The sequence below is a fragment of the Elaeis guineensis genome, chromosome 15, assembly GCF_000442705.2.
Source record: "Elaeis guineensis isolate ETL-2024a chromosome 15, EG11, whole genome shotgun sequence".
NCBI lineage: Eukaryota > Viridiplantae > Streptophyta > Magnoliopsida > Arecales > Arecaceae > Elaeis > Elaeis guineensis.
Window position 1 is genome coordinate 22,546,358 of NC_026007.2, and position 22,483 is coordinate 22,568,840.

Here is a 22,483-nt window from a genome sequence, read left to right on the forward strand (position 1 = left end):
AACAGAAAGTCTACGTCAGGATATGTGTTCGTTTGCAATGGTAGTGCAGTTAGCTGGAAGAGTTCCAAGCAACCCATCATAGCGGATTCGACCACAGAGGCTGAGTATGTTGCTGCTTCGAATACTGCAAAGGAAGGCTTCTGGTTCAAGAAGTTCATCGCAAAACTTGGGGCTATGACATCGGATGCCATACCACTCTACTACAATAACAATGGAGCCATAGCACTTGCTAAGGAGCCGAGGTCTCATAAAAAATCAAAGCACATCAAGCAATGGTATTATATCATATGCGACTACCTTGAAAAAAAATATGTCGAGGTGTGAAGAGCAGACTCTATGGACAATGTGATAGACCCACTGACAAAGCAGTTGAGCCAACCAAAAATGAAAGTCCACCTTGAGAAGATGGGACTTAGATTTGTTGCCAATTGGCTTTAGTCCAAGTAAGAGATTGTTAGATGTATGTCCTAGAAACCAATATGGCTGACATATTATAATAAATCTAGACCATAATTTTGTACTTAATACATTGATTTGATCAATAAAAGGGTAAGTTTATTTTTCATTCAAGTGTGATGTATCCTTAAATCGTCTATGAAATTAATTTTCGATACATATTCTCAAGGTGTTGAGAATTAAAGACATATATTTAATTCTTAAATGCTCCCAGTCACAGGATCATCATGAGGATAGTGATCAATCAGGATAGACTGACGTACAGATTGCTTCTTTTGGAATAGATGGATCTTTAGTCTATAGTGTAGAGATACTGAGTGACAAGTGCGGATAGTTGTTAGAGAACAACTAGTACTGAGCATGACCATATGAAAGATCACTTGGATTTCTACTAAATCGTTAGTGATCGTCTCGATGCTATAGTTGTATGACTGATCCTTTGATCTGAGATAGCACTGCTGCTTATAGTAAGACTACTGGAGTTTGATTGACACATAAATATGGATCTCAATGAGCTCTTGTAGTAGATATTAGCAACAATTGATCCACCGTAGGAGTAGGGTGTGCATCAAGATGGGATCTATCTGTTGGGAATAGTATCCCAAAGCCAATCGTCAGCCTGTTGACGGTTGTGCTCTTTCTTGTATTAGTATATGAATTATAAATAAATAAAAATTATTTTGATATTTTTCATCATAAATTATTTCATCTTCTAATGAACTCCTGTGTTGTGGTGAAGTCCTTAGGACTATTTAGACTCGACAAAGGAGGATTTATCGTTTCGTCCTTAAATCTGTTCGTGACCAAATGATACGTTGTTACCAAGGACAACAATATTTATCAAGCATAGGTCGTTGTGTGCCATATGGGTTGGTTGTCCTCTTAATCAAGGAGTGTGTAGACACTGGTATGGCATACAGGTGAGATGTAAGGGTACATCTTTACTGAACGTGACCGACTCCGGAGCTTTTTCTGCTGTCAAGATTTGCTCCGATGGGATATGGGTATAACTGTCCCTCTGACTTGAGACTGCCACAATGACTTACAAGCAACTCACTACACTTAAGCATTGGACTACCTGAATTTCTAATTTAGTGATGGAAGGCTGCTGGGTGTAGTCAAGTACTTGACTTGTTGGTGTGTGTGTCAAGATGAGATTGACTACTCCAGTTCAGGAGCTGTGTACAGTCGTATTTCAATTTAGCAAAACCTTGGCCAGGGTAGTCCTAGTGAGGAGTCACAGGATTGTTTGAGTTGAGCACGATTTGGATGATCTGATCAGGGTTGATAGTTTAATCCTGAGTCATCCTATACACAAGGGTCAAAAGGGATGAATTATACAGTAACCATATTCGCATAGGTTCTGAATGTTGTGATTGCGACTATTTGACCTATCCAGATATCAGATACCATTGCTAGATGGTCACTTTGATTAGTAAAGAAATTGATTCCTGTGCTACGGGCTTAGGTTCGAACATGTGGAGTCACACACATTAGAGGTTCCTATCTGATCTGATGGCTGGTGAAGAGTCCCATTGGACTGGGACTCTTCGACCAAGAGTCCTAATGCTCGAGGACTCTAAGTCCTATGTGTCTGAGACTCTGTGATCGAAAATCAAGATTCTCTGATCATGAGTTCCACATATTTTGGGTACCGGGGTCAAGAGTCCCACTGGTTTGGGACTCTTCGATTAAGGTTTCATATCGATGGACTTTGATGTCCGATTGCCCATCGGATTTGGACTCAATATTTATGAGAGGTTTAATTAGTAATTTGATTGTTAATTAACTCAATTTGATTGAGCAATTATTTTTGGTTCAAGTCCAATTGAATTGGATTCAGTTGGGTTTGATCCGATTAGGTTAAGAGTTGACCTAATCGCCAAGGTGGTTTGGTCCCTGATCTGATCAAGGGTTGGACTTAGTCAATTTCTGATTTGATTAAGATTTTATTGAGCCTAATTAAGCCTAATTGTGTTGGGTTTAACTTAGTCTAATTGTGCCTAACCTATTTTAATAAGGTTGGTTCAATTAGGTTGATTTAATATTTGAAACCACCTTGACTTATCTCCCTGCGCCACCTCACCCACCTGCACCTATATGAATTCATGAGAAATGAGTTCTCATAAATTTTTCCCATGCAGAAGCCTTCCCACGCCCCTCCCTTATGCACCATTTGAGTGGATAAAGATGGTTGGTTGGCTATTCAAATTCAAATGATGTTTGAATTTGAATAGGCAACTAATCTCATGCACCACCTTATCCACTTGTGCGCCACTTACTCTACATGAGAAAAAGTTTCTCGTGTAAATTCTCCACGCACAAAGAACCCATGCCCCCTTCTTCTCATGCCAAGAGTGGATAAAGATTGGTTGGTTGGCATTTGAATTCAAATTTGATTTGAATTCAAGTGAGCAACCACCTAGCTTTATCCTCTCACACGGTGAAGACACAGTAAAGATGCGGTCTTGCACTATTTTAAAAAGGAAAGAGAAGGTGGGGCATGCACACGACTTTCTGAGAGAGAAAGGGTGGCATGAGAAAGGCCTTCTGTGTGAGAAAAGAAAAGAAAAGAAAAGAAGAGAGAAAGGGCGTAGGGTCATCTGTGAGTACCCTAAGGTTTCTGTCTCGGGTTCGGGAAGTGAGAAGGTGAGCTACGAGTGTCGTGAGCCCACCAAATTTTAGAGAGAGCTTCATTAATCTTTTAAGTTTCCTTGCTGATGATCCAGAGCATCCGAAGAGTCGACAGACACCGATCGAAGGAGTTCGATCAGCATCGGCCATCGAAAGGGTTTTGCAATGAACTAGCATTCGTGAGGAGCCGATCAGATCGAAAGCTTCGTGTGGATGATCCACGGAGGCTAGACATACTGTGTGGCTGTATTGTGATGATCAGACCATTCTGACAATGATCAGACTACGGCGATCGACTACCTATACGAAGGTAATGTGTTCTGAACACATAACAGTAAAATATTTATTGTAGAATTCGAAATTTTAAATTTAAATGCATGCTATATATATCATATTTAGATCTTTGTATAGGGTTAATACATGTTAATTAATTAGATTAATTAATAATTTTTGTTATAGAATTATAATTTTGAAAAAGTTTTAAAATTACCATTTTATCTCTGCACTGAAATTCCCACACTATCAACCTTGGTAGAAAGGAGTAGTCCTATAGAATTTGAGAGACTAAGTCCGAGAATCTATGGCCATAGTAGTGTGATTGATGGAAAAGAGTTTTCATAGAAGTCACAACTGTACTTGAGCTAATCAAATCTATCATATGACTGATGTTGAGGTTTGATGATTTATCTATGACCTACCATCTAGTTGAGACTTATGATAGAGGGACTGAATCATATGTTAACTGCACCTAGAGGTTTATTTCAGTTCTATTGAGTTGCCACTACATACTGCTAGGTGTCACTGGTGGATTGTGAGAGCTCACTATAGTTGTTCTGGATCGACAATCCTTGATGAGTTAGAGTAAAATTGTTCCGACCTATTGAAAAAAGTTTTAATGATACGATGAAAGAGATCATTGTATATCTCACTATTAGATAGAATTGAACCTATGAGGTCACACAATAAAGAAATTAGGTTTAAAATTAGCAATTGAGCTTATGAAGTGTCAATTGGATTTAGAGAAATTCGATTGGAGTCCAGAAAACCTTGCTAGCACATGGTTGGACCCAATTTCTCTTTTCGTTTAGATTTTTTATTTAATAAAATAATTCAAATTTAATTTTATACTAATAATCTAAATGAATTAGATTCATTGGACTCTAATTATTGAGTGTCTAAGGTTTTGGATCAATTGAATTAAGGGTGTAAGTTTCTTATTAATTTTCTTGATAGTTATTATGGGGCGGCACCTTGATTGGATCAAGTTGGGCATGTCCCATGATTAGATAACATTTTGATTTCATATAGGACATCCTTTGGGTGCAAAAGAGGGTGTATTTAATTGGGTGCAAAGGCTCCAAGAGTTGGCACCTAAAAATTTTTTTAATGTAAGCTGAATAACTTAAGTTATTAGGAAACCTAATGTAAGTAGGACTTATATTATGAGATTGAATAGGATTCAATCCTCATGGCTATTTAAAGAGACCTCTCCTAAGGTCCCTAGAGCATAAAAACCAGCACCCCTCCATGCCTCTTAGCACCCCTCCACACCTCTTAGATCCCCCCATGCCCTCTCTTCCTCTCTCTTCTTCTTCTCCTTTGGCATCCCACACGCCCCACCTTTTGGGGCATCCCACTTCTCTCTCACGCCCAAGTAGTTGGGCATCCCCTCCTTGCTGGTTCCTGATGTTTGGTAGCAGTACAAAGCTACGAAGAAAGGCAAAAGAAGAAGAGAAGAAGAAGATCAAGAAAAAAGATCAAGTGTTGATCGTGATCCAGACTTCGTTCAGATTCAGCAAGTTAAATTTTCTTAGAGAAAAAAATTTAATTTGAAGAGAGCTATTCTAGACTGATTCTGAGTAGATATCCATAGAGGCCAGATACTTGTGTGACTAGAAAATTTTTTTTTCTCTTCCAGATCATCTAGATTTGAAGAAAGAAATTATGAAACAGGTATACGATTTGATCACAATCTGAATTTCAGCATATGTCAATTTTAGCACATAAACTAGATCCTTATGATTTTATATTTTTATGCATGCATGATTCAGATTAAAAGTATTTTAATTTTATATTCTATTATGGTGTTTAAAAAATAAAATTTTGAAACACACATGCATGCCCCAAACATCAAATTCCAACAAGGATACTGGAATGAGAGTGCAAGTGGTTATTAGAAAATAACTTGCATTGAACGTGACCAACATGAGAAACCACTTGGATATCTACTCACTTGTCAGTGGTTATCTCGATGCTGCAGTAGTATGAGTGATCCTTTGACCTGTGGTGTCATCAGCTATTTACAGCGAGGTTACTGAGTTTGACTGTACATTTCTTTGGTCCCTAGTCATTCGGGTTCTTGTTGTGTATATTGGCTTCAGTAGGTTCAAGTTCGCTATTAGGAGTAGGATGCTCCTAGAAGAAATCTATCAATCTTGATAGAAAAGGAGAAGTTTTATGCGATTTATGAGACTGAGTTCAGAAAATCTTTGGCCAAAGCAAGTGTGAATACTGGAAAGGAGTTTCCACGAGATTCACAAATGAACTCGAATCGAGCTAATCTAGCATATGATTGACGATGGAATTTGACGAGTTCTCCATGATCTCTGTCAAGTCGGGACTCATGATAGAAGGATTGAATCATATGATAACTACATCTAGAGGTTCATACTTTTATTCTATTAGGTTGCTACTACATACTGCTAGGTCTCACTGGTGAATTGTGGGACTCATCGGACGTCATCTTGATGATCGATGACCCTCGAAAGGTAGAGTTGAAATTGTTCAACCCATCGAAAGGAGTTTCAATGATATTGTGATGGAGATTATAATAATCTTACTACCAGATAGAATGGAATCTATGGGGTCACACATTAAGGAATTTAATCTTGAATTAACTAATTAAGCTTATGAAGCTCTAATTTGGTTACAATTTAGTAAAATCTTATTGGGTTTATGAGACCATGATAGCACATGGTTAAATCTAATTTTTCTCTGGACTTGGATTTCTTATTAGATAAGGATTGGATCAAGTCCATTACCTTGAACATAGTCTCAATCTATTTTGATTTGGACTTAGAGGGGCACCTATTTGAGGATCCAAAAGGATTGGATCAAGCCAATTAGTTGGCAAACAAATCTTCTTATTTTCTCTCTTGATTTCTTTTTTATGGTGAGGATTAATTAGAAAGAGAGAGGAGGCGCATGCCTCCATTTTTGGAAAGTCAAAGGGGTGAATACCCCTTAGAGTGGGCGGATGGAAGAGAAAGGGGCCCACTCTCTCTTTTGCTTTGGTGTGGAAGGAGAGAGAGAGGGGCTACACACTCTCTCTTGTGCTCATAAAATCCTAAGGAGCGCCAAGAGTTGGCACCCCAACTACCTGCCTTATGAAATAAGGGGTGGCCCCTCATCTTGCCTTATAAGATGTGGACACCCCATCTACTTGCCATTTAAGGTAAGGGCCTTTCCAATTGGGTCTGATTTTTTTTTGAAAGAAAATCAAACTAAAAGGCAAGGGACTTCATGAGATAAGGACTAATCTTTTTAGCCTGATTGAATATTGATTTGGAATCAAGGAAAGGTCTATTTAAAAGATGGTCTTCTAGGGTTTTAGAATAAATTGAATTGTGATTTTAAATCTCCCCTCTCCATCTCCTTGCCATCTCCTCTTCCTCCTATCTTTCCAATGCCCAAGGGTTGGGCATCTCATCTTCCCACACGCCCAAGTTGAGAGTGATCTCTTCCATAGCAAGGAACAGGGAGAAAGGTTACAGTTCAAGTGTTTAGATCATGGTCAAAGATCAAAAATTGATCAAAGATTTCAAATATTAAGATTCATCTTGGAGAAAATGGGTCTATAGCGAGAAGAAAGGTTCAAGATTGATCTTGGTGGATACCTATAGAGGTCGGATATGTATGCGGCTCAAGAACCTTTAGATCTAGAATCATCGGTTGTGGTGTATTTCAACCCATGCAAGGTATTGAGATCGGATCTCAATTTTTTTTTTATTTTTAGATTATATATATGTCTTAGATCCAGGGCTTGGGTAGATATAGATTACATCTATTGCATGTGGGGTTAAAGGGTTTAACTTAGATCTATTTCTACTACTACTTGAAAACTATTTTGAAATCTATGCATGCTAGTCTACCCAATTTTCTTACAGAAGCAGGCATGCAAAATCTAGAAACCAAGCGTAGATAGAACCAAGAAGCTGCCATTTGAAATTTGGAGATAAAGCTTAGGCAGGACCAAGCAGCATCAATTCGAAACTTGGAGATGCAAGTAGGTCAAATGGCAAAGACGATCTCTGAGAGACCACAAAGTTCCTTGCCTAGCAACACGAAGACCAATCCGAGGGAGCAACTCAATGCAATCACATTGAGAAGTGGTAAAGAGCTAGAGGAGCTGCATCAAAGAGAAGAGACAGAGGAGGAAACAACAAATAAGGAGCCAATTAACAGCACAAATCAGCCAACTCAATCCGTCGGTCTCCTAAATAGCTAGTAGATGGGTGGTCTCTGGGTATAAAATTTACTGATCCGAATATGAAGCCCTATGAGCCACCACTACCATTTTCTGACAGATAAATACAACATCTAGATAAGCAGTTCTCTAACTTTTTTAATATCTTAAAGAACTTCATATTAATATTCTTTTTGTGGATGCTATCACTCAAATGCCCAGGGATGCTAAGTTTCTTAAAAAAATTCTAGCCTATAAAAAAAAATTGAAGGAGCATGAGATAATGAATTTGAATGAAGAATGCTCAATAATATTTCAAAATAAATTACCATAGAAATTAAAAGATCCAGGGAGTTTCACTATCCCTTGTATTATTAGTGATTGTAGTTTTGATAAAGTTTTATGTGATTTAGGAGCAAGTATTAATCTCATGCCTTTTTCTATTTTTAGGATGCTGGGATTAGGAGAACCACAGCCAACCACTATCACTCTTTAGCTAGCCGACAGATCCATCAAGTATCTAAGAGGTATAGTGGAGGATGTCCTGGTAAAGGTAAACAAGTTTATTTTTCCTATTGATTTTATTGTTCTTGACATGGAAGAAGACATTGAGGTATCCCTTATCTTAGGGAGACCCTTTTTAGCTACTGAAGGAGCTTTAATTGATATTCAACATAGAAAATTGATTCTTAGAGTCCAAGATGAACAAGTTATTTTTAATATTTTTAAGGCTATTAAACATCCTAATGATAATCAAACTTGTTTTCAAATTGATGATATTGATCAATTAGTTCATGAGTATTTTGTAAAAAATAGGTTTGAGGATCCTATTGAGGCTTGCATTGTCCAATCAAAAGAGGATTCAGCTGAAGATAGAAGGCAAGTGGAGTGCATATGATTGTTGGAGGTCAGGTCATACATTCCACGAGCATACAGACCACATTTTGAATAGTAAGAAAGATTATTTACTCCTCTCTCAAAGCCATCAATTGAAGAGCCACCTACTCTTGAACTTAAACCTCTTCCTTCTCAATTAAAATATATTTTCTTAGAAGGTTCTTCACACTTACCTATTATTATTTCTTCTTTTTTGATAGGTTTGATGGAAGAGAAGCTATTGAGAGTATTGAAGGAACACAAGAGGACGTTTGCATGGACCATAGCAGACATTAAAGGAATTAGCCTCTCAGTTTGCATGCACAAAATTCTCATGGAGGATAACTGTAAGCCTATGGTCTAGTCCCAAAGGAGACTCAACCCAAAAATGTAAGAAGTGGTCAAAAAGGAGGTAATCAAGCTACTAAATGTAGGTATTATCTATCCTATCTTCGATAGTTCTTGGGTGAGTCCTACTTAAGTAGTTCCTAAAAAGGGTGGGATCACTGTAGTTTAAAATGATAATAATGAATTAATTCTCATTAGGATTGTGACTGGGTGGAGAGTATGCATGGATTATAGAAAATTAAATGATGCAACTAAAAAAGATCACTACCCTCTCCCATTCATAGATCAGATGTTAGAGAGATTAGCTGGATATGATTTTTATTATTTTCTAGATGGTTATTTTGGTTATAATCAAATTATCATAGCACTGAGGATTAAGAGAAAACTACTTTTACGTATCCTTATGGTACATTTGTCTTTAAGAGAATGCCATTTGGTTTATGTAATGCACCAGCTACTTTTTAGAGATGCATGATGGCTTTTTTTTCATGATATGATTGAGGATTTTTTTGAGATCTTTATGGATGATTTTTCTATTTTTGGATCTATATCTAATAAATGCTTGCATAATTTGTCTCTTATTTTACAAAGATGTGAGGATACTAATCTTGTTTTAAATTAGGAGAAGTGTCATTTAATGGTGTAGGAAGGCATAGTGCTCGGCCACAAGATCTCTCATAAGGGGATTAAAGTAGATAGAGCTAAGATTGAGGTGATTGAAAAGCTACCTCCATCGACTTCAGTGAGAGCTGTTAGGAGCTTCTTGGAGCATGCTAGATTCTACCACTGATTTATAAAGGACTTCTCTATAAGTTTTAGACCTCTATCTAATTTATTATGTAAAGATGTTTTTTTTCATTATTTTGATGAGTGTTTGCAGGATACAACACCCTCAAGGAGAAGCTGGTCATAGCACCTATTGTAGTGGCACCAGATTGGTCCCTACCATTTGAGTTGATGTGTAACGCTAGTGATATAGCTGTAGAAGTGGTATTTGGTCAGAGGAAGGATAAAATTTTTCAGACTATTTACTATGCCAGCCGTACCTTGATAGAGGCTCAAAAGAAATATGCAACCATAGAGAAGGAGCTCCTAATAGTAGTATTTGCTTTAGATAAATTTTAATCTTATCTTATTTTATCTAAAGTTATTGTATACACTGACCATGCAGCTCTGAAGTACCTCCTTGCCAAGAAAGATGCAAAATTTAGATTGATTAGGTGGATTTTCTTGCTGCAAAAGTATGATTTGGAGATCAAAGATAAAAAAGGTACCGAGAATACAGTGGCTGACCACCTTTCAAGATTGAAGAATGTCATGAAAGAGGAGTCAGATACTTATCCTATCAAGGAGGAATTCCCAGATGAGTGCCTCTACATTGTTACAAGTAGAAAAATTTCATGATATGCTGTTGCTCAGATATGGAGCCCAAGAGGGGGGGGGGATGAATTGGGCCTTTAAAATTTTTATGATTAATGCTCACAAGCAATGTGCTATGCTTGAAGAGTGAGATGAATTGATTATCAATGAAAAGAAATCAATCATAATTAACTAATAAACAAGTATAGAGTACAAAGAAGAAAAGAAAGTATGCAAGCACCACAAGCACAAGAGATTTATAGTGGTTTGGTGCTAACCTTGCACCTACATCCACTCTCCAAGTCCCAACTTGAAAATTCAATCCACTAAAAGAATTTTCAAATACAACTCATCAAATAACACCGACCCTTGCTATCCTAATAAGAACACTTATTTTTTGGTTACAAGCCAACCCACAAACTCTCCGATTTACAGGTTCGGATCAACTTTTTTGAGTTTTAGAAACCCCCAAAACTCAAACTTAATATACAACAGCAAAAATGAGTGTACAGAAATTTTAGCACAAATAGCTCTTTAAATAAGCATAATAAAAATAATAAAAGTATAATACTCAGGGAGTAGAAGCCTTTCTTGAACTCCCTCAAATGATTGGAACACTTGAATGTAGCTGGAGAGTATTTGGTGAGCTGATTGAATACTTCTTTCTTCTCTTTCTAGGATTTTCTTTCTCTTTCACGGATTTAAGCTTGAATGCTTATTTCTTATTTGATTTCTCATCTCTAGAGAGCATTTATAGTCTTCATTTGGACTTGAGAGTATCTTAGTGTCGGTTAAGAGCCATTAGAGTATATTTAATGCATATTAAATATACTAAAAACGGACTGAAAACTAGCCATTATGAGTGTTCGCCCAGAATAGGTCGACCCATGGGTTATCCCATCGTGAATGAGTAGTCCCATGAGTTGCCTCATTTGGCCAGATGGAAAATCAGGCTCTTTGTTTTGATCTCAGGGTCTCAAGGGTCAACCCATGGGTCATCCCACTGCATGCCACAAACCAAAACAAGTGCGTGCCAGCTATCCAATAAAAGGGGATAATCCAATTATTCCAATCTAGTTTTCCATACATTTAAAGTCTGAAACCTATCAAAACATTACCAAATACTCTTGAATGGATTTGAATGAATTTGATACTTCCAAAAGGCTTCAAAAATGTCTCCAAGTTGGAGAAACTTCAACTTTGGCACCCTTGAAGGAGCTTTTCAAACTCAACATTTTTGGGCTATCTGAAACAACACCAAAGTATTTTTCAAAGATAAGAAACTCATTAGTAGTCTCTTCAAATGGTTTGTGACCATCAAAATCAATTCAACAATCTCCTCCTTCTTGATGATGATAAAATATTTGAGTGTTCACAAAGAGAGATCAATAAAGCTTAAGAGGTTGAGTTTTTAAAGCACTTGAAAGTTAAGAGAACATGCCAAAAGTTGAACACAAGTTATAGAGAATCATATGTTCCACATTATTAGCAAGTTATGATGTTTTAAACCATATGTTCTCATTTTTCCTAAAAATTACTTGTGAAATATCAAAGTTTTGTCAAAAATTATTTCTAACAGCAAAATTCTCCCCTTTCATAAATGAAAGACAAAAGTAACCATTTTAACCATTTTGAAAAAAATTTCTCTTTTTTTTATATAAAAAGTAGCCATATTGGAAAAACTATAAAGACTCTTATATTTGTTATCAAAGTAATAATGGTTTATAAAAACTCCTTCTTTCTCTCTTTCTTATTTTTGGTATCAGAGCATAAAAACTCCTTTCTCCCTTTCTTATTTTTGGTATCAGAGCAAAAATGGATGTATCAAAGCAAAAATGGACATATCAGAGTAAAGAAAAAATGGACTACCTTCTCTCCCTTTTTGACATCATAAAAAATGGACAAGAGAGAGTTTAAAAATAGTAAAAATTAAGAGAAGTAGGTTATGAGCTACGATTCTATATCAGGTATTAGAGTAACCTTTAATTTAATAGATATTTATTTACATATATTTGAGAAGTAATAAACATAAATTAACCACACAAAAGATGATAATGGATAACCTTATATATTAAGTACTAAAAGAATAGTGCCCTACAAGTCAATCGTATGGGGATGCGATGAGATTTTTCTTTATTATCTTTCTGCTCATTTGCATGATATTAATTAATTTTATTTATGAGATATTATGTTTTATCATTTATTGCATCATATTTTTATGACTATGATAAATTCCATAGATTAGGGCAATAATTTTAGGATTATGATGAGATCATGCTAGTGAGATCTAAAGTCTTGATAGCCTCAATCTAAAATATTTTCAGTCGTTGGATCATCGAGTCGGAGATCGATGACTCCGGTAAGACTGGTATATCCTATGTATGCTCGATGGAAAGGGTGGTTGATCTCATAATCACTTATGTGGTGACACTAATACAAAGATGTAGGTACTCATTAGAAAATGAGTTCACAGAATAGACTCATAAAAAAACATCTAATGGAGCCTTACAGTATGTCAGTAGATGGTTCTTCAGTGGGAGTGGTGCATGTGATCTTTTGATCTGAGATCACCATAGTACCTTGTGTGCATGGATCCTTACTTTGATTTATTCCCTAGCACACCACTTTGAGTTGTGTGTGGGATATTCTGGGTATGGCAAAATATGCATGGAGGTTATGAGTGGTCAACAAGAAATCGGTTACTCCTTGTAGGAGGAGAGAACATCCTATGTGATCTCATTGGATGGTAACTTTGAGAGTCTCTGGCCAGAGCAGGGATGAATAGTAGAAATGGTTTCTATTGGTCCATTAATCGAGTCATCATCATCAGATTGAGATACATATAGTTAAGTATTTGGGTTTGATATATTTTTATACCCATAGCTTTTTCGGGATGTTGTGTGATTGAAGGATTAAATTACACGGTAACTCACCACGAAAGGATAATTTTGATATTTTTATCAAATTTTAAATTTTTTGGATAGTCATGACACATTGCTAGACATCAATCTTGACTTGTGAACTAGACAGAATTAAAAAAATTTAATTTTAAAATCAATTAGAAAGAGTCCTAGTTGATTGGGACTCTTGAGCTGACCTAATCTAATCGATTAAGGTTACGTCAAGAGTTTGGATCCATTGCTGGCTAGATTTGAAACCCAATTAATCACACACAATAAAAATTTGATCTTGATCTAATCAATTTGAATTTATTATAAATTTAATGGGTTAATTAAATTACTAGCATATGAATTAACCCAAGTTCAGTGCAAAAATGTTTGTGCTAACCTAGTCTTGTTGCCTTGACCTAATGTAATTGGGTTTGAACCATTTAATTAATTAATTGGTTTTATCTAGCTTTGTGAAAGTGTTCCATGTGGAACCAAACTCCTCCACACCAAGCCACACGCCATATTTATTTGGGACATCCCATTTATTTAGGCATTGGAGAAGAGGAGTCCTTCTCCTTTACTTCTCTTAAATTCCTTACCAAGTTTGATGCATTCTTTTTAATTCCTCATGTCATGGGATGGCCCTTGGGATTGTGGATGCAGATAAGAAAAAGGAGTCCTTCTCTTGGAAGGAAATTGGATGCCATAAATTAAATGGGACATTACATATTTGCATTGTTATGATAGAGTCTTAATTGTTAAGGACTCTTGCATTCTTCCTTTAAATTCATGCATTCCTTTTAATTTCCTCGTGTCATGGGATGGTGCTTGGAATATAAGGCATGGAAGTGGATGAAGAGTCCTTCTCTTGGAAGGATCTCCATGTCAAATATTAGAAGGGATGCATTTATTTTGTGCGTTGAATGTGGAAGAGTCCATCTTGTCATGGACTCTTTAATTCCATGCGTTTCCTTAATTCTCCATGCCATAAGATGGCATCCAAATTTTTTCTAGTAGAGGAAGAGTCCTTCTACTTGTAAAACACTTCTTTTTCCATGCCATATTGATTGGTTTTACATGTTAAAAATTTATATTTGCATGTAAGGAAGTTGGGATGCCAAGAGTTGGTGCCCCTTGATGTCTTGTGTGGCGCCCCTTCATCCTTTATTTAAGGAGCACCCCATATGGCATAACATTCAACCAAAATCTATTTTGGATGTGGGATTAGATAAGGAAGAGGTGGTAAAAATCTGAAGTAAAAATAGAAAGAGAAAGGGAATGAAAAATAGAAAGGAAGAGAGGATGAAAAATGAAAAGTATGAGATACTTGTCCAAAAATCAGATTGTTCATGTGTTGAACATAAAATCTGATTAGAGTATGGTGATATCTTTTGGGAAAGGGTTTCTAGAGAGATCTTAGTGAAGGTCATGAAGATGTACCAGCATTGGTGCATCTCATTCTTGTGAAGGACAATCGATAGCGCACTTACGAAGAGAACTGCAGCACCATGTCGAGTTAGGAAGGATCCTGATCAATCCTGTGTGGATCACCGTTGAAAAGTTTCTGCTTTGGAGTCTCATGGAGATCTCAAAATCAGCAATTCATAGTCTTCATGTGGTGCATGACTTCTGATCTTCTCCTCATATGCTTGATTTTGTGATTTGATTGTAATCATCAAGGGGTTCCTTTGATTTTTGAGTTCTAGTGGTTGTGTTTAAATGTTAAACCTTATTTTCATTATTGTATGCATATTTAAAAATTTTAAAATCCATATTCTGCTGCATCACCAAATTTTAATAGTGGTATCAGAGCCATCTTTGATAGATTCAATCAAATTTTATGTTATTTTTGTAATATGGATTTGATCCAGTTGAAACTATATCAAAATCAATTTTTCTGATTGATGTTTAGTTGATGATTTTGATATATTTTTGTAAATGATAAAATATTATCGATCCATGATCAAATCTTGAATATTAAATTTCATGGTTTATAGACTTGTGTGACAAGTTTAATTTTGATCCTATGATCTATTTTTTGATGGAATTGAAATTCAGTGCATGTGATGCGCGGGGGCCTTGGAATGCTGCATATGGATGTACATTGCCAAGGATTAAGATTTATGCATTTGATGCATTTACTTAAGATCCAAGGGCTGACCACTATGTTATTGGGCACTCACTTTTATGGGTCGACCATTTTGGTTGTTGCCTGAGGCATGCGTGGGGTTGAAAAATTTTTGGTCATGGATAAGATGCATCAGACATCGATTAGGATTTTTATCGATGGATTGGTTTAACTATAATTTATTATTCTAATATGATTAGAGTTTAATAATTATAGATTAAATCAAAATCATAGTTCTAATTTGATTAGAAGCTATGTTTAATTTTGATTAATCAAATTTGTCATTTGCCTAATGGGATTAGGGTTTGAGTTTTGGGTGATCGAATCTGGGTTAACCTAATTGTATTAGGTTTAACCTAAGAATTGGTCAACTCAACTTAAATGAATGAAAATTGATTAACTTAAAAGTTAAAATTTGGGTCAAGTGTTGAACTCAAATCAAAAATCCTAGATGGGTGCTATGCCCATATAATTTGAACATCATAATTGACATGTGTTTGAATGATATCGTAATTGAAATAACATGAGTTGTTTGTTATAATGTTTTATAATTATGAAATGTTATGTTGATTTGTTATAGACTATGGAACATCCATGTGATGGATATATGCATGAATACTTACCTGTTGGCTGATTATATTAATGCATCTGCAAGGGTCACAATAGAGGTTGGGCATTCTTGATGCATTATATTATCAGTAGAACCTCTCATTTCTATATTCCTAACTATTGATTGGGATTTTTACATAATGATGTAAAATTATAGAAAAAAATTATTTGAAAATAGAAAAAAATTATTTCTTTCTATTTTCAAATAAAGATCAAGCATTCATGGTAGACTTCATGGTGATGAAGACTAGACTACCAGGCTTCTAGAGAGCATAGGCGTATTAAGATTGACCATGAGATGGTTCAATCTATAATGCACCTGGGGTTAGACCTTTAGATCATCCTATGGCTCGAATGATTTTTCAAAGTTCATAACTATTTATTTTCCTTGATATGCTAATATATACTGGTAGTTAGTATTTGAATTTTCATAGCATATGATGCATGATTAAATGTTTAGGATATGCATGAGACCTAAGTCCCTCATGTAAATTATATTAAGACATAATGGCGAAGTGTTAAGAACACTACCCATGCCTTCCTTTATGCTAAGTTACTATTATGTCAAGAGTCATAGTAGGCTTGTTATGCTATCCACAAGGCTTGCCGTGGAGACTGACTTAATACTGTCTTGGTGCATAATGAAGCTAATGATACTTAGCTCATACTAGGTCAATAGAATATGTCAAGAACTGTAGTGAGTTTATTGTGCTATCTACAAGGCTTGCTATAGTGATTGGTATGATGTTGACTTAGTGATGTTTATGGCATATTCTGGTAGTGCTGCCTTGTTGTGCTATCTACAAGGATAGTATTATTCAGGTATGACCATATAGGATTTAAGGATATGACTTGACTAAAATATTATAGTTTGTTGTGCTATCCATAAGGCTATAAGTATTTTAGAGGCAAAAGTTATGTTGAGAGTTGCATAAAATACAATTAGTAAAGAGTTACTTACCCTTGAACTCATAGAAGCTTATTATGCTATCCATAAGGCTTTTTATGAGGAATTGAGATCTCAACCTCACTAAAAAAGTTCATGACAATGTTTCTCAATTTCATACTTGAGGGCTATGAAATTCATTAAAATAGTGAGAGACATAATTAGATAAAAATCCTCGTCTAACTTGTACATGTCATCATGAGTAGTCCTTTTTATGTTCTTATATATATATTTGCATCTTTACTATTACTGCTTATGATATTTTTAAATTTGACCGAATGTCATGAAATGGTTGAGAAAAAGAAGGTGAAGATTGTCTTCACTAAGGATATCTAATATTGTTACAGCATCGATGAGCAATAAATTGTAAGAATTATCTTGCAAATGTGAAGTAGTAGCAGGATACAAAAGTTACATCTGCTAATAATTTGTATGTGATATAAATTAATAATTCATTGAATGTTTCAGCTTTAAAATTTTTAATGTATGTGGTACCTTATATAGGTTCCGCTTATGCAAAGTGTTGCAGGACCTATAAAGCTAAAGTGAGGTGACTACTTGCTTTTTGGCACTAATGGATAGTCCATTGTTGCTAAGATTGTAGGAACCTACTTATTTAGAAACTAGTAGACTACTGTTTATCAGAAACATTATTTCAATCCCTATGTTATTGTAACATAGATTTAAAATTAATGTTGAGAGCAAAAGTTACTCTTTCTCTGATAAATTTTATGGTTATGGTCTTATATTTCTGTCACTCGATGATATTGTTCTTCATGTTAATGAGAATAAGAAATAAATGTGTAATGATCACATATCTCAGGATAAGTAAGGTATTAGATCTTAAACATATAGATGTTCGAAGATTAATAATATCTCGACCCAGAGATGGACACTTCATATGTGATATGATGTATTTTCTAAAAAGCTTTACAAATATTTTTGTCTCTTTCTGGGGATATATCCTAGAAATTATTATATATGTTAGATATTATAAAAATCTGTTATGAGCACTCCATATGAGATATGAAAAAGGCAAAAGGCAGGTTGTCCAACTTATGTGAAAAGGGTTGATGTACATAAGTTTGTACTAGAACAGATTTTTATAAGTATATAGGTTATCCTAAAAAAATAGTATGCAATACTATTTAATTGAACATGAGAAGTTCAAGATCTATAAACTATCCTATCTTAATCTGTGGAGTGTCCACAAGTTAATCCTCGATCAGATGTGCCCAGTGATGAGGCACGACCATGATATACACCTCCTCACCGAAAAATCAATTCGAGTGCATAATGTACCACTCAAATATGGGTTTGTCATTGTGAATGGCAGTACACCATACATTATTGTGAATGATATTTTACTTAATTCATTTAGAGATTGTTATGAGTAGGGACTCTAACAGTTGGCCTAAAATTTTATCATCCGGAATGGACTCCCTAAACATCAATCAAGTATGGACTATGGTTGAAGCACCTATAGATATGACCCAACAGGTTGCTATCAGGGATGCCTATTCAAAATTTTGCTATTGCCATACACCATCTAGAGAAGTTGTCTCTAGTGGGAGGGCAAATGGTTTTATGAATTCAGACAGTTTATGAGGAGTAGGTACTTCTATTATTGATAGGATAGTCAAAATATTTGACTTTATCAAAATATAGATGAACCATGTGTATGCAAGAAGATAAGTGAGAGTCCCACTAACTTCTTGATTATGTATGTAGGTGACATACAGTTTATTGGAAAGTTAGTTTCGATATTGCACTCGGTCAATAACTTGCTTATCATAGAAGTTTTCATGGAAAAAGACTTGAGCTAAGCATCCAGTTTTTGGCATCTATAGGGATAGATGTAAGTGGATGCAGGGCTTGTCCCAGTCTAGATATATGAAATTTAATGTTGAAAGGGTTCAACATGAATGGGTGTAAAGATGTTTATGTACCCATATATTCAATGTACCAAGTCTGATGTGAATTATGTTCTATGCATAATCATTGATTTCAAGCAGATCCATGTTAGGATCTTATAAAAATTGTAAAAAGTATTCTCATAGTACTTGAGAAGTACTAGAGGAGCAGTGAATGGAAAGAGTTTCAAGCAACAAACTGTGTTGACTCGGTTAATTACTGTTAGTAAAGATTGCTAAGAAAAGTTGTCTGATAAAGGATTTATCATTAAATTGGATGTCGTCTCACCGAGTACCCTTGCAGATCCTAGGCAATTTCACCTCATTTGTGATTTGATCATAAAAGTGAGTTAATATTAAGAATAATATAATAGGACCAGTTCACTAAGGCTTACACAGCAGTAGTGTTATCGATACTTTGATTGCATGAGCATCAGGTACAGGGGCGATTGGCTTTAGTGCAAGTGGGAGATTGAAAGAATAGTGCCCTACAAGCTAATCACATGGGGATGCGATGGAACTTTTCTTTATTCTCTTTCTGCTCATTTGCATGACATTAGTTATTTTTATTTATGAGGTATTATGTTTTATCATTTGCTGCATCATATTTTTATGACTATGATAAATCCCATAGAGAGAGCAATGATTTTAGGGCCATGATGGGATCATGCCAATAAGATCTAAAATCTTGATAGCCCTAATCTAAAATAGTCTCAATCATTGGATTATCGAATCGAAGATCGATGACTCCTGTAAGACTGGTACATCCTATGTATGCTCAATGGAGAGGGTGGTTGATCTCACAACCACTTGTATGGTGATACTAATACAAAGATGTAGGTGCTCATTAGAGAATGAGTTTACTAAACAGACCCACAAAAGAATATCTGATGGAGTCTTATAGTATATCAGCAGATGATTCTTCAGTGGGAGTGGTGCATGTGATCCTTTGACCTGAGATCACTATGGTACCTTGTGTGTATGGATCCTTACTTTGGTTTATTCCTTAGCACACCACTTTGAGTTGTGTGTGAAATATTTTGGGTATGGCAAAGTGTGTATGGAGGTTGTGAGTGGTCAAAATAAGGAATCGATCACTCCTTGTAGGAGGAGAGAACATCCAATGTGATCTCATAGGATGGTGACTCTGAGATTCTCTGGCCAGAGGAGGGGTGAATAGTAGAAATAATTTCTACTGATCATCAATTGAGTCATCATCATCAGATTGAGATATATATGGTTAGATATTTGGGTTTGATATATTTTCATACCCATAGTCTTTTCGAGATGTTGTGTGATCGAAGGATTAAATTGCACGGTAACTCACCACAGAAGGATAATTTTAATATTTTCACTAAATTTTAAATCTTTCAGATAGTCATGACACATTGCTAGATGTCAATCTTGACTTGTAGACTCAATAAAATTAAAAAAGTTTAATTCTAAAATTAATTAGGAAGAGTCTTAGTTGATTAAGACTCTTGAGCTGATCTAATCCAATCGATTAGGGTTTCGTCAAGAGTTTAGATCCACTGCTGGCTAGATTTGAAATCCAATGGATCATACACAATAAAAATTTGATCTTAATTTAATTAATTTAAATTTATTATAAATTTAATAGGTTAATTAAATTGCTAGCACATGAATTAACCCAAATTCTCATTTGGATTCAGTGCAAAAGTGTTTGTGCTAACCTAGTCTTATTGCCTTGACCTAATGTGATTGGGTTTGAATCATTTAATTAATTAATTAATTTTATCTGATTTTTTAGAAGTGTTTCATGTGGAACCAACCTCCTCCACAGCAAGCCACATGCCATATTTATTTGGGATGCCCCATTTATTTAGGCATTGGAGAAGAGGAGTCCTTCTCCTTTACTTCTCTTAAATTCCTTACCAAGTTTGATGCATTCTTTATAATTCCTCATGTCATGGGATGGCCCTTGGGATTGTGGGTGCAGATAAGGAGGAGTCCTTCTCTTGGAAAGAAATTGGATGCCATAAATTAAATGGGACATTACATATTTGCATTGTTATGATAGAGTCTTAATTGTTAAGGACTCTTGCATTCTTCCTTTAAATTCATGCATTCCTTTTAATTTCCTCGTGTCATGGATGGTGCTTGGAATAAAAGGCATGGAAGTGGATAAAGAGTCCTTCTCTTGGAAGGATCTCCATGTCAAATATTAGAAGGGATGCATTTATTTTGTGCGTTGAATGTGGAAGAGTCCATCTTGTCATGGACTCTTTAATTCCATGTGTTTCCTTAATTCCCCACGCCATAAGATGGCATCCAGATTTTTTCTAGTAGAGGAAGAGTCCTTCTACTCATAAAACACTTCTTTTTCCATGCCATATTGATTGGTTTTACATGTTAAAAGTTTATATTTGCATGTAAGGAAGTTGGGATGCCAAGAGTTGGCGCCCCTTGATGTCTTGTGTGGCACCCCTTCATCCTTTATTTAAGGGGCACCCCATATGGCATAAAATTCATCCAAAGTCTGTTTTGGACATGGGATTAGATGAGGAAGAGGTGGTAAAAATCTGAAGTGAAAATAGAAAGAGAAAGGGAATGAAAAATAGAAAGGAAAAGAGGAAGAAAAATAGAAAGTATGAGATACTTGTCCAAAAATTAGATTGTTCATGTGTTGAACATAAAATTTGATTAGAGTGTAGTGAGATCTTTTGGAAAAAGATTTCTAAAGAGGTCTTAGTAGATGTCATGAGGGCATACAAGCATTGGTGCATCCCATTCTTGCGAAGGACAATCGGCAGCACACTTACGAAGAAGGTTGCAGCACCATATTGAGTTGGGAAGGATCCTGATCAATCCTGAGTGGATCACCATTGGAGGGTTTCTACTTTGGAGTCTCATGGAGATCTCAAAATCATCAGTTCATGATTTTTATGGTGGTACATGACTTCTGGTCTTCTCTTCATATGCTTGATTTTGTGATTTGATTGTAATTATCAAGGGGTTCCTTTGATGTTTGAGTTCTGATAGTTGTGTTTAAATGTTAAACCTTGTTTTCATTATTGTATACATGTTAAAAAAATTTGAAATCTATATCCTGCTGCATCACTGGAATTTAACAAGTACAATAAAATAAGAGATTACAAAAGTCAAGTACATCCATATATTACAATGACCAAGCATAATACATATATATAAACATAAGGTTCTCATACATTCAACAAAATATAACAACTAAAACAAAATATAACAAGTAATATAAGAGCTAAATAGCTAATAAAAAATGATCAGATCAGAGAGAATGGGCATCAAGCTAGAGATCAAAGCAAACTGAGTGAATGACTCTGAAATAGAATCAGCCTCGGCCTCGACTGGATGGTCTGGTCCGAGTAGAAGATGTCGGGGGATGGAAAGTGATAGGCTGAACAAAAATGGGCTCACTGGATATGGAGGGTCTGGACTGGAGCTGAGTCCTAATGGCATCTAGTTGAGACAGGACTCCTCTCACTGAAACTCTGAGCCCCTTAAGATCAGAAGAAACAAAATCCCTCGAGTCTCTGATATCAACCCGGATCAGCTCAAGTGTCGATCTGAGCATGCCATGAAGTCTCTCAATCTCCTGAGCAAGATCAGCTAACTGAGATGACGAACTGCTCGAGGTACCCGCTCTAGCTGTTAGTGAAGTCAAGACCAGTCTGATCTCCCTCTCTATGTCAAAAAGTCTGCCATTGAATTTGAAAAGCTCTCCACACTCTCCAATCTAGAGCTCAAATCAGTCAATAACTGTACCAAAAAGGAGATATGTGGCACAACTGAGAGATCTGATGAGGAAGCAGAGAATGAGCTCGACAGAGGAGGGTGATACTGGTGCTGCTGCATCTACTG